The sequence below is a fragment of the Epinephelus fuscoguttatus genome, linkage group LG13 (assembly GCF_011397635.1).
Source record: "Epinephelus fuscoguttatus linkage group LG13, E.fuscoguttatus.final_Chr_v1".
Classification (NCBI taxonomy): domain Eukaryota; kingdom Metazoa; phylum Chordata; class Actinopteri; order Perciformes; family Serranidae; genus Epinephelus; species Epinephelus fuscoguttatus.
The window spans coordinates 13,716,860-13,731,202 of NC_064764.1; positions in this window are offsets into that span (position 1 = coordinate 13,716,860).

Genomic DNA, 14,343 nt, shown 5'->3' on the forward strand with positions numbered 1-14,343 from the left:
ATGTGGGTTTGTGTGTGAATTATGGAAGATTCTGAATCTACAATCTGGACTTGTGGAGGTGAAGCAGTTTGTGTTTGCAAATGCTAATGAGTAACAATATAGGCTGATTTTGTGATATTGTTGCTTGGCGAGGAAAGTGTTGTTGCAATTATGTGTAAATCCTGTATGATGGAGGATATCTGCAGGTGTCGATTTTGTCTTTCTTTGTGATCATATACAGTAGGCTGTACCCTGTCAGTGTAAATCCTGTATATGTTACAGGTGTTTCCAACAAATAGCAGTCCATAATACAAAACCCTGTTTGTGTGCATGTCTGTGTGTGTGTGTGTGTGTGTGTGTGTGTATTTGGGGGGCCCTCCAAGAATTGTGCCCAGGGGTCCCTGTCCTCTTAATCCGGGCCTTTTCTTACAACTCACTTAGAGATAGAAACAGGGGGAAATAGGGTCCAAGCTGAATAATACCAGTGTTCCCCTTTAACCCTGTCAACCAGTGGAGGCAAATATGCACTGACATTGGCTGCTAGTTTCATGGTATTAGGCAGGACTTGGTGCCCGTGCAACAGCAGGTGCTCTACATTAATTTAAAGACTAAACAACATTCTCAGGACAAGAGTGGTAACTGACAGTAGTCTTGAGGAGTTCATAAGCGGATGAGGCAATGTTTTGACAGGACCCAAGCCCCCTGATAACCAAGCATAACAGATCTGTCTGCTCTATTTGTCCATCTTTGCCGAGTGCATAATTCTACATGTCTCATAGCCAAACGAGCCTCACTATCAGTTTGATACATGAAACAGAATGTGACAGAGGGGGTAATGGAGCAGGCATGTTGTCTTCATGCATTCAGGCCGCATACCCGAGCACTTTGACGCCGCTTGCCCCCCCTCTCCGCCTACACTCCATCCTGGACAAGACCCGAATCAAAGAGAGGTCAGGATGATCGAAGATAATCTCGTGTCTTATCATATTGACTAATATATGATGTGACACTGTCAGAAATTGAGGAGGGGATGAGATAGAGGAAAGACAGAGAAAGAGACGTAAATGGTGTTTAAACAGGAGTAGAAGCCTGTAGCTCACTGTGGGAGTTCCATCCACAGGGGACAGATCTGCTCATAATAAGAATGCACCTCAGTTGGAGGTGCACATGTGTGAGTGTGTGTTTAGGGGTGTCTTCCATTTTCAAAGCCATCCCTCTTTAGAGCAGATAAGGATGCCTGCTCCTCATATTCAGCCAAACCTTGTATAACTCAACACCCATTTAAGTCATAGGTTTGTCTTCTTAAGCTCTACATCATACTGCTTGTAGATTATTGTGTCAGCATGTAAAAATTATGGAAAAGAATCATATTAGTCAAAACGAATATTTGCATATTCCAAATTAGTGTAGACAGCGTTATTAAAACCAACACACTGAGTCATTTATTTCTCCTAGTCATAAATGTGGTATCAAAAAAGCTCTTGGCAATAAAAGGACATTAATATTTAGACCAAGCGACCGCTGTGTATGGAAAAGTGTGTGCATTTTCAGCATGCCAGACTTCTAGTGGGCAGCCGCAATAATAGAACAATACTCAGCCACAACCCCACTTGGAGAGGATCAGTATATTACAATATCTCTTCACCTCCCAGGTATTGTATGCGATATGTTCAATAACGCCTGTGCCCCCACTCTGTCATCTGTGCACCCAGAAGGCTAATCGTTGGGTAAACAAACAACTCCAAATGTGTTGTAATAGGAGCTCAGCTCTCTGCTGAGGTGAGATTATGATGACAGTGAATCAATGGGCTTCAATAACAAGGCTCTGATTTAAATCCTCTGTATGGGCAGAAATCCCTGCTGTCTAAATGTAGGCATCAGTAACCCTTTTTTTTTTCTCCGGCTTGACAATGAGTGATGCAAAAGGATTAATAGCTGCTGGGGTGCCCTTTATGCTCACAGCTCTGTCAAGTTGAAGTGTTCAAATTGCTGTGATGGAGATATGTAATGTCAAATGTATGGAGAGGCTGAAGGCCGGACATGGACGGCATGGTTTTATGAAATTACCACAGTATTCTGTATTTGTGGCAGGTTGTCAATCCAATCGATCAGGAGTGACTTAAAGATGACACTGCCATGTGTTGAGATGTGTTGCTTTTAAACAGCAATACTTTTTGATGTTGTTTCAGCTAGAAGCCATTATCATTGTAATGCTGATGATGGCTTTTAGCTGACACATTCGTCTGTCTTTGCCCACAATAAATGAAAAGACCATTTATCTGTGAGTGCCAGTGTTCCTTTGCCATGACTGCACCTGACATAATGTTCAAGATTTAGAGCTGAGTGCTGCTAATTTTCACTATATGCAGTTTTTGATACCTTTAAATTTCCCCCAGCAGTAGTGTCAGGTAATTTTAAAACCATTATGCTCCCATTTTCCACCACAAGATGGCTGCTACACTTTATTCAGCATAGTGATTCGACAATTAAAAAAAACATACAAGCAACATGTTCATGGTAGTTGACCACTAAAAATGAGAAAAAGATGATTAACAGTGTTAACTAAGATTAAATACAATACTCAAGGACAGTTAGACAATGTGAACAGTGCAAAGAAATCATTCAACACCTTTCTATCACACTGATAAAGATTATAAAAAGGAAAAATGTGACAAGGCCACAGTGCAATAACTTTTCAAATAAACACAAAAAGTTTGTGCTCTAAAAAAAAAAAAAAAGGGATCAGCACTCAGTGAATGACCTCCTAAGCCCTACGACAAGCTATTATGGCAAGGCTTAACTATGCAGACCAGTGAGCAGTGATAACTAACATGTCTTTGGGGTCATCGGGTGGGAACCTCCTTTCACCGGTGTTTCGTCTAGTTGGTCCCACGACACCTCCAGGAGGCTAGACAGTGATCTCTGGCGTCCCAGAGACACTCCCCTAATGCCAGGTCTCACTGCTCCCCACACTAACCAAACAACCTCCTTTACCTTACCTATACTACCACAGAGGAGGTAGACCCAGGGAAGGAAGCCTTGTTAGGCTATCACACTCCCCTGCCGGGTTAGGCTGTACAGTCTACCTCCCCAAGATGAGCCCTCACAACAATGACACCTCCAGGAGGCTAGACAGTGATCTCAGCCCAAACAGCACTGCCACCTTCAACCAAACCCAGGCTTCGTTTATGCGAGCTCCAGGCAGAAGCAATGCTGATACTACCTTTACTAGCACATTCACCATACTCTATTTCACACACTACATAGCATAACTACAATGTAAGCTAAAGTTAAAGGAGATAAATGAACTCACAGGATCAGCAAACACACTCACTTTGCAGCATGGTCTCAAACAAAATGGATTCAGATAGGCCACTCCCACACTTAAATAACCTTCCTCTTCCTGGATTTCCTCCTTACACATGGCTTTCTCAGCCCAAACAGCACTGCCATCTTCAACCAAACCCAGGCTCCATATATGCGAGCTCCAGGCAGAAGCAATGCTGATACTAGCTTTCCTGTCACATTCACCATACTCTATTTCACACACTACATAGCATAACTACAATATAAGCTAAAGTTAAAGGAGCTAACTGGACTTACAGGATCAGCAAGCACACTCACCTTGCCGCATGGCCTCAAACAAAATGGATTCCAATAGGCCACTCCCACTTAAATACTTCCTCTTCCTGGATTTCTCCTGACAGGAAGTGGATCTCTCCACCTGATCTCAAGGAGTTATGTGCCCTGCTTAGTAGTTCCCCTGCTGGCCCCCAGCTGACATTATTTCTTCTGTAATAGATAAACTGGCTGCATTTAATTGCTTCATCTGACATTTCCCTCACTGTCTTCCTCAAACTCTGTCCACGCACTCCGAGTTCCCCCAGGAGTGAGACAGTTGATCTTGCTATGAATCCCCTACACCCCACTTCCACTGGACAAATCCTAGTCTTCCATCCTCGCTGCTCAGCTTCTGCTCCTAAGTCTGCATATCTAAACTTTTTTCTTTCATAGGCTTCTTCCACTGAGTCTTCCCAAGGAACTGTCAGCTCAATGAAATAAACTATTTGTTGACTCACTGACCACAACGCTAAGTCAGGCCTCTGCCTGGTACAGACTATTTCCTGAGGAACAACAAGCTTTCCCCCTAAATCTACTTGCATTTCCCAATCACAGGCACCTTCTAGGCGGCCACACCCTTGCCTCCTCACTAACTTATCCCTTCTGTATTTCTCTCCCTCACGGACAAACTGAATTACTAAGCTCCTATCCTTAACACCTTCTGAATTCACCTGTCTTCGTTTCCCTTCGATGCCTGCAGCTAAACATTTCAACACCTGATTATGTCGCCATGTATATCGGCCTTGTGACAAGCTAACTTTACAGCCTGACAAAATATGCTTTAAAGTTGCGGTACGTGAACACAATGGGCATGATGGGTCCTCATTTACCCACAGTTTTAGGTTCTGGGGGGTTGGTAACACATCGTATGTGGCCCCTACCAGGAATCTAATACGATTCTCCTCCATACTCCACAGGTCCCTCCAACTAAGCTTCCTCTTCTCTACACTTTCCCAATTCAACCACTGTCCCTGTTTAGCCTGGGCCACTACCTTTGCACCCCTTACTATCTCTTCCTGTCTCTATCTGTTCTACAACCAGCTTTCTTTTATCTTTGAGCTATGCTGTAGCTTTCATACAGAGCTCTGTCCTGACCTTGGTACATTTAAATTCCTCTGTTAAACTAGATACTGGCAGCTGAAGTATCCCTTTTCAATACAATGCAACACTACTTAGGCACCTAGGAGCGCCCAACCACTTCCTAATGTAGGAGCTAACCGACCTTTCAATTCTTTCCACAACGGATATTGGAATTTCATAAATTGACAATGGCCACATTAACCTAGGATATAGCCCAAATTGCAAACACCACAACTTCAACTTTCCTGGAAGTTCAGATTTATCTATTCTATCCAATCCTTCTGCCACATCTTTCCTAAATTTCACCACCTGTTCCTCATCATTCAACTCCACATTGTACCATCTACCTAAGCTCTTTACTGACTTTTCCCTAATTGTTGGGATGTCCTCATCATCTATGACAAACTTCCTATCACTTAACTTCCCTCTACATATCAAGATGCTTCTAGACTTACTAGGCTTGATCTTCATGCTGGCCCACTTGAGGTTCTTATTTACCTTCTCTAGTAGCCTCTTTGTACATGGCATTGTTGTGATCACCAGTGTCATGTCATCCATGTAAGCCCTAACTGGTGGAAGATGCAACCCATTCTGCCGTCTCTCTCCACCTACCACCCACTGATGGGTGCCAGCCCTGATGATTACTTCCATTGCCATAGTAAATGCTAATGGAGAAATTGTACATCCTGCCATGATGCCTATTTCTAGCCTCTGCCAACCTGTTGTGAAACCTGCTGTACTTAGACACAACCTAATATCCTGAAAATATGCTTTCACTAAGTTAACAACTACCTGTGGCACTCTGAAGTAGTCAAACGCACTCCAAATGAGGCTGTGCGGTACTGAACCAAACGCATTTGCAAGATCTAAAAATATTACATGTAGGTCCCTTTTGTTAATCTTCGCTGCCTGAATCTGGTGCCAGATCATGCTAGTATGCTCTAAACACCCTGAAAAACCTGGTATTCCTGCCTTCTGCACCATGGTATCTATTAAGCTATTCCTTTCTAAGTAACTAGCTAGTCTCTGCGCTACTACACTAAAGAAAATCTTCCCCTCCACATTCAAGAGAGAAATCATCCGGAACTGGCTAAGGTCCACAGACTCCTTCTCCTTAGGAATGAGGACACCCCCTGCCCTACGCCATGCTCTTGGTATAATTTGTTTTTCCCAAACTATTCTTAGCTGTTTCCACAAAACCAATATAATTTAAAGTTCAACCTTTAACTATATGTGTTGGAAAATTCTGGCATACTGTACAACTGTATCCTAAGACCTTGATATGGACCACAATGTAGGCTGTTAAAACCTATTCAAGCTTCCATTCCTGAAAATGTACATATTTGTATTATCCAGCTTGACCACAGTGTCTGACAGACCTTGCCTGAACACAGGCTCCAACATGAGCTTGTAGCACTTACACACAAATACTTGGGACACCCTGAACAAGGTGAATGGGACCCAGACAGACACCCAGACAACTGAATGGGATCTTTGTCTATGAATCTTTAGGATCTTTGTTTGTGGTAATAAAGAGCTAGCAATAATAAGTAATAATCTGTGATTTGTTGCCACAATCCTGTATGGTGGCAACAAAAATTAACAAAAAGACCAAAAACGAAAATCTTTGCTGCAGGTTTTGGTTGACAATTCCACCATCGCAGCCTGTAACGACATCTTTGACATCATTGTCGGACTCGTATCCTCTACGGTACGAGGGTCAAGGAAGTGCGACTGTGCATCAACTTGCACACAGAATTACTTTTGTATACAGCCTCCAGCTTGTTTTGAATCTCCTTGGTTAGGTAAACGTCCTTGTCTGAGACAGATAACACATCTTCTCTGCATGGCTCAAGCATGAGGAGGATAGAGCTTTCTCCTGACAAAATATCAGTAAATTGGCTGACTGGTTCAAGTGTTTTGTGAACAGCCTGCAGGACATCAATGTCCTGCTGTTTAAGGGAAAGGTTGCTCCTTCTGTCATCACACAAAATGTGTCCGATTCTCTGCAGTTGCTCAAGGATGCTCTCTGCTGTTGCTGATAAAGATTCCAGCGGGCAACGCAGTCCTATCAATTTCGAAAAATAAACCCATCAATTTACTTATTTGGTCATGGAAAACCTGGGAAGGACACAGAATTCACAATCACATTTTCTGGGCCCAAAAAAGTCATGGAATTAGTAAAAATCATTGATTGTTTTGGAAAAATCATCGAAATTTGTTGTGTGTAATTAAATTGTTACACTAATCTTCAGTATATAACCAAGTTTCTGTGGCTGACAACATAATGTAGCTCTAATATGTATCTGTGTCACAGCGGTTTGTTTACCATTTTGTACATTTCCTCATTTTCTCCCTGCGTTCTGTCTCTCCCTCCATGTATGCCAGCTAGAGGGAATTATGTTTCAATAGAGTTTGAAGCTGATATGTTTGAAAAATGCTGGGCAAGTGGGGCAAAAACAAATATTATTGGTGCTTGAAAAGTCGTGGAAAAGTTATGAAATTTAGTCCATGAAAATGTGTGGGAACCCTGTATAATGATGAATACAGTGCATCAGATGTCAAACTGCGAGTCCTAATCCACCTAATACACGTTCAGTTCTCTCATACTAACACACTAGCAACTAGCAAAAGAGTAGTTCAAAGTTTTTTTTTTTTTAGAAACACCTAATAATAATAGTAGTAATAATGTTGAGATCCAGATTAAAAACTGTTATAAAAATACTCAATGGCTATGCAAGTAGTCATTAAGAAATATATTTAAAAATGTTAAATATATGTTGAGTTAAAGTAAGGCCATTGTGTTAACTTCCTTACAATGTGAGCAAAACTGGAAAGCCATGCTCTCAGATGGCCTTAAACACGTGCAGTGTATTGGCTAATTGCTGCTATTGCATGAAATGACACTGCCATTGCCTGCCAGACTACCCAACAAAAAAAAAATCAATACCAAAAAACTCAAATGTTCAGTTTATTGACGTGAGATTAATAATTCACTGCAATGACTCCAACAGCTCAGCATGAACCACAGATCTGTCAGTGGCAATTAGTTCATCTGCAGAAGTTGGTGCACGTAGCTATGCATGATGTAGCACTTTTTTAAGCACATTTTGTATACTGCACATATCTGGGAAGAGACTGTGGAAAACTAATGATGTAATTTTTACTAACTTTCCAGATTTAAATTAGCAATAGACACAATAAAGAAAGAACCACACCTGCAGAGGGAAACATAATAAGATGCTAGGAGTAACAAATGACATTCAAACCCCTCTGGCAGAGATATAGGGAACCACAACCCATGGGGATAGGTGGGTGGGCGATAATGTCTTCCCTGAGGCCCCACTGAGCCCAGCACCCCAACTCCCCCCAGGAGAAAAGATAGGTTCAGTACACACACAAAAACAGAGTGGAGTTATTCACCCAAGAGACTCCTGAGCCGTACAGGTGAGACCACACATGTATCACTTCAATTTATCATTCTCACAGGGCAGGCTTTGCAAACAAACCGTAGCTGTGCTAGATCAGCTGATATGAAACATGGCCAGACACTGGCGTCCCGGCAGCTTGCTGTCCTGAGATGGCAAGGGTGCAAAACAGGGATTTAGTCATTGTAGTTTGCCGGAAGTATAAACAAATGTGGTATTAGTACGCTCCGATGCAACATTGTTATCTCTGTCCTGAAAGGCACAGAGTGACAACTTATTTAAAAATTCTAGGCCCATACCAGCATCATGTCTGTTGGCTTTCATCTCAGTGCCTTTAATTAAAACTTAAACCCACATCACTGATATCAGTGTTTCATTTTCTCTCTTTTTTTTTTTTTTTTTTTTTACAATGCAGTTCATAAGACTGATCAGGTATTTAGCTGTAAAATTATTTCTCATTCAATGAACAATATAACATGTTGCCTGATAAAGTAAAGCCCAGAAACATGGATGGAAAAAATGAATATTTGCTTCATGCTACTGTCATTAAAAAAAGTACTCTCTATCAGCACCATGTTTTTCATTTTTGCTCATTTCCTGTGAAATCTAAGGAAAGTTATAATATATAATATTAAAATAGTTTCAAGTCACATGTCAAAATTAATTGCTCAGTATTGCTACAGAGAGTCAGTGCACTGCATTCTGATCAGCTAAACATGCACAAGTGTGAATTTTGTCCACAAACAAGAAGGTAATTTCTGGTAATAAACAAAGAGAGTATGAATACATAGTTAATTTGGTTTTAAATGGAGTTTGTCTCTTAAAGGTCATTGTATTTTCCCTATAATAAGCAGTGAATTATATAATTATTTCCTGGAATTCTTTGGAAATTATTAGGAAAAAGCAGACCTGTAAAATAAAGCATTACCAAAATGTCCATGCCAATGCTAACAATATCATTGTACAGTGGCTGTGGGTAACATGGTCATGATTATTATTGCAGGTCAGTGGCACATTTAATTAAATCTCCCATGGGTGTTCCTTTTAAAGATATAAACCTTTTTACTAAGTACTTTTGGTGCACGAAACAACTTAACCTGCTGTTGAGTACATCTACAGCATGTGATGAGATGGCCTTGGTATGATTCATTGAGGCAGGCGGAGTGACGACAGTGACATCAGTGAATGTGGATAATTTAATGACATGATTCAAGATCCAAATATAACCAGATGGTTACCTTGGTTTTCAAAATTTAAAACAGCACAAAGTGAAAGTGTGAAATGTTTTTCTGACTGTGGCAGTTCTTTAATTACATCTCAAAGTGTTGGAGATGGGTGTATAAATAGTGAATATCAGACCTAGAATACACCTAGAATTACATAGTGAAAAACTCTTGTAAAATCAATTGGATATAAAAGCTGTAGATGAAGAACAGGCACATCCCATTTTAATTAGCTACTTAAGACAGTTTTTCAAAGATATTATTTTTGTCACCTATAATATTGGTGTCAGTTATCATTTGCCACGAAGCAATCACTGAAGTAAGGAAGTAACATGGAAGAGCCAAAGGCCTGGATTTAGATTAAATCAGTGGTCAATAAATTTACCAAGGGAAGCAATTTAAAGGAGCTTTAGAATTCAGCTTGTGTTCAACAACAGGGAAAGCACAGAAAGTTCAATGCCAAAGCAATGGCACTAATTGCCTGACAGTATTACATTAATTAGCTTTGGATCATCAGATTTGCTCTCATACTTAAGGTTTTAAATCTGCACTGTAGAGTTGGGTCAATTTTTGGTCCGATCTGGTGTACAAGCTTAGACGAAAGTAGCCTACATCAGCAACCTGTGCAGACTGTGTCATGGCTCTAAATCCAACTTGTACTGCATTAGTAGTAAGCAATATGACAATGTGATTAACATAATATGTTTGTTTATTAACGGACTAACAGAGCCACTAGTGTCTGACAGGCCGTGTGCAATTAACTGCTGAGCTGAGGCAGGCAACATGAAAAAGATCAAATTTCAGTCGAGGTGGGAGGAAGGAAGATGAGCACAGTGCATATTGTGTTTACTAGAAAGATCATGTGTTTTTGGGGGTGACGAGATAAGACATGGCAGTTTGTCACAAAAAACAAAATTAAAACTGCACTAATATTGTTGTTCAGCTTCACTTTCTGCTTCTTCTACTAATTAGCAGCCCGACGTCACAATTGCTGGCATTCTTTACACCTTGTAAGTCTGTGTGTGTGTGTGTGTGTGTGTGTGTGTGTGTGTGTGTGTCTGTCATCATTGCAAAATCTATTGTAGGGGGAACTACCACAGGAGGGGTTTTGCCAGGTATATATCCTCTCTGTCTGTGGACAGATTTTATCACCGCAATATTGTTCCACTTATGCAAGATGCAGTCGTGAATTTTTACAGGCATGTAGTTGAGATTGAAGTAAAGGCCAAGCTTGAAAATGGGTATGGTCCAAGCAATAGGACCAGAAATAGGGGGCAGGAAGTTGGCACTGACATTCTTTCCGAGTCGCGGGTTGCTGTATCACGGCTGGAGTGATCCCACTGCGAGATAGTCTCTAGTTAAGTGTGTATTGACGGTTGGCAAACAAACTTAGAGGTGCAATACTGCCACCGAGTGGACTGGACTTGCTACACACTCATATATGGGTGAGTAAAGCACGACACCTAGTGGACAAACTTAGTATACCGGTCCAGTCCAGTGTTTGGCTCAATATCAAACCGGTTTTAAAGTTTATACACCAGCCCCAACCCTGTTCCCTGGCATGGGGCAATTAATTTCACCTGTCTGTATTAAAATCACACATGCCATACTGCTTGCACCAAATAAAACACAGCAAATCCACTCTGGCCTCAAGCATTGTTGTAATACCTTGAAGTGAGAGACAATAATTGGCTGTAAAATGCTTTTGTTGTCGCACTCAGAGCCCCCTGCTTTTTAAAATTTGATGCCGTAGCTGTGCATAAACGAAGGTGCTGCTGTGCAAATGCAAACACAGCACAATTCTGTGATAAGGTTGGACAGTCAGAAAAGCAGCCCATTTAATCCATGCAAGACGAATCAGGAGAGGGAGAGATATGGTGGCCTTTGAACCTAAACACCAGCTTGCCTGAGCAATTGTCACCATCAGCAAAAAAGTCAACTCCCAAAATAGGTTGTGCTCCATATGCTTCGGGTTACACCACTGTACATAATCACTGCAGGGGCTTCCTGCACCAGCTATAAAATAAACACTTGTATAGATGGATGTGGTGTTATGTGACTGTAGAGTTGGTATTTTTTACCTTCTAGTGCTTTTTTCAGTGAACACCATACCGCACAGACTATCTATTTGGTGGTAAAAATGTGTATTCCTGCTGAGTTCAAGATGCATACAGCAGGTTGGAAGTCTCTGGGTAGCTGTGCCAATGATCCTTACTAACACCGTTCAGCTGAGAAGAGTATCTTAACCAAACAGTATATCCTACAAAATGTCCGGGTTTCCTAATATGAGGAAATGTGAAGCAGTTAAAGCAAATGGAGGGTGATCAGTGTCTGCCTTATCTCCCTCATACTGCACAGTTATTCCCAAATTTCTCTTGTGTTCACTTCATTGCTCCAAACTGACAAACCCTCTGCTCTCAGCCTTCTATTGTCAGACACAGCTGAAGCCGTGTCTGGCCAATTAGAGGAAGAGGAGCCTTGGAAAGCCATCCTGCTATGTGTTTCAGTCTGGATAATAGCTTGGATATGCCAGTGGTTAGGTGAATCGTATAAGGTGCAGTCTGCCAAGAGAATACATGCGCTGCTGGAAATGTAATGATCAATAATTTGCACAGTGGCATCCCCAGATGATTGCAGTCAGAATAGTCTACGGGTAATGACATCGTGACAAGATAGGCTTGTTTTGCTATCAATCACTGATACCCAAATGATCAATGATAACGTTTGGGCAATGCTTGCACCAAATGCTACTATCAGCAACACCTTAAACTAGAAGCCACAATTGCGCACCATACAGGGAACTGTTTAGATGAGGCCACCAGACCAGAAGCCTTTTAAGCCTTACAAGAGGTGAAAGGCAGGCTTTTTGCCACTATGTATATTTTGTTGTACTGACTGATAGTAAAAAACTCTTTGCTGCAAAGTAAATCAATTTGTCAGCTTAATGTCATACAATATCAATATTTTTATATAAATAATAAATCAAATGATGATATGTAATGTGGAAAGTGTCACTCATATTGATGCAACCACAGAGAACTATTACGTGACTCAGCAGTTCCTTTTAGCATCTTTGAAAGAAAACACTCATACCTTCTTTCCCAAAAGCCATTACAATAAGTGCTACTGGCACTGAGTAACAGAGGTTTTAACACATTAAAGGATTTTTGTTTGTTTGTTTTATATGTCGCCTATGTCTGGGCACACTCCAAAAAAAATTAACATAATGTATTTAATGTGTGATTAATGGTGAAGAACATATCCATCAAGACAGAAGTGTCTGTATAGGAGCTCACTGTATATAAAAAGATTTGTAGAAAATCTAAATTAAAAAGTATCATCATGTATTATCATGTATTTATATTTATAACAGTCTATGTTGAAAAAAACTGCTTAAGCTCCATATTGCCCTGTTGGGAATTTCTTTGGCTGGAAGAAGCATTAGTCACTGGCTCAACTGCTTTTCATCAGATAGGGAGATAAAGTGGTAGCGGTAGTAGTAGTAGTAGTGATAGCAGTAGCGTTATTGGGGATTCCCAAGCTTCATCGTCGCCTGCGGGTGCTCTGGTCGCTCTGACATCGCTCACACTGCCAGCTCCAGCAGGCGCTTGTAGTGGCCAAAGGGGCGGGGCCGGGCACTGCAGATGTGTCCATCTAGGCTAACCGGCTGTGCACTTTACCAGGATGAACAAATATACTATCATTTATGTCTTCACTATGTATTATTCGTGACTTTCATTACACAATTAAAATAATGCTAATAAACACAGTCATATAGCCTTGATGAGTCTTATGAGCTTATTTGGAGGGAAAAAAGCGTAGCCTATATATATAGCATGCACATCTTCGGTTTCCTCTTTCACCATGGATCGCACTTTCGGAAGCCTCCTTTGTATTGCATCGGCATATTTGCTGAGGAAACGCAGGGCCCGGAGCCGTCGGTCCATCTGGGTCCACAGAGTCCTGCAAACCCAGCAACTCCAGGGGAATTTCACCAGCTGGTACAGGAGCTACGCCTTGAGAATCCCGGTCTGCAGTTGGCTGCTGCTTCGGCGGCGGCGCTGCTCATTTGCAAAAAGTTCAGCTTCTCTCAACTTCTACTTGACGCTCTGGTCACTGCTCACTGCAGCCGGCACCCTTGACGCCCTTTGTTGCCAGCGTGCATTGTAAATGAATGGCTGCCAGCTGCTTATGATGCTCATGAAGCTTTTGGTGAGAATCCACGGTTAGTATTCTTTCTATATGTTAATCAGAGCTGCTGTACCGGGTGATGTGGCGTCTTCTGACAACCAACCTCTGAGTACAGTGTTCATGAATAGACCGAGCACCTTAAATTCCTCTCATTTGTAGACACAACAAGGTCTGTGGATTACCTTTAGTAACTGGATCATAATCCTGGAAAGAGACATTGCTGTTTAGTTTTTGAAATGTATTTTGTGGGCACTTTGAGCACCACAAGCCGAGTGTCATCTACTTCCATTATATTCAAGAGAAGGCAGACATATCTACAGCCGATATCTCAACTCAGCAACTGGCATCAAAACAGTCTGGATTGATAAATAGCACTACAGGTAAGAGGGAAAGGATGAATTTTTGATTTGGGGGGTGAACTGTCTCTTTAACAGGAAGATCCACTTGAAGGCGTACCACCTCCACCACTTGTCTCTTGATACAGCGGGGATGTCAAAGCTCCTAATTGTAATAAGTATTGCTTGTTAGCAAGCATTGTTTAAGTAAGCAACCTACCACTTTCTCCAAGAAGTTAAGGGACTTTGTGCCAAGCAGCACTTTTCTTGAAACCTGTAATCCTGGAGAGAAAGGTCATACAAAAGAGGACTCCCAGAAAGTGAAATAATGATCTTCTTTTCCACAGACATTTAAATGTTTTGGTTACAGTACTTTTGGCAAATCAGCATGGAGCTTCCAGGCAAATTTCACCACTTATTTGCATAATGTAAAAAAAAAAAAAAAAAAATCCCAACCTTTGACCCCTTCCTTTCCTAACATCATGA